Consider the following 310-nt stretch of genomic DNA (forward strand, 5'->3'; position numbering starts at 1 on the left):
AGCAAGGATTTCTCTCCACCCCCAGCCTTACACAGACACTATTAGCTAGCATACCATATGCTGGTTACAGTCCATGCTGTGGGAGATGGGACAAAGGCAGACAGGACTGTGTTGGCTTAGGGCTTTTTGGAGCTAATCAACAGGTAGCTGGTAATGTCCCTCCATTTCTTCCCTGGAAACACTGTTTAAGAAGAGCTTGAACTAATGGAGAGAGGCTGTTGCTTTCTTAATGAGTTGATAAACACTGAATTAGGGTTGATAAACATTGTGCCATCAACTCCCTTCTGGGCTGCTCAAAAGTGGGGGGGGG

This window comes from Gavialis gangeticus, unplaced genomic scaffold (assembly GCF_001723915.1).
Source record: "Gavialis gangeticus isolate Ggan-Ray unplaced genomic scaffold, GavGan_comp1, whole genome shotgun sequence".
Classification (NCBI taxonomy): domain Eukaryota; kingdom Metazoa; phylum Chordata; order Crocodylia; family Gavialidae; genus Gavialis; species Gavialis gangeticus.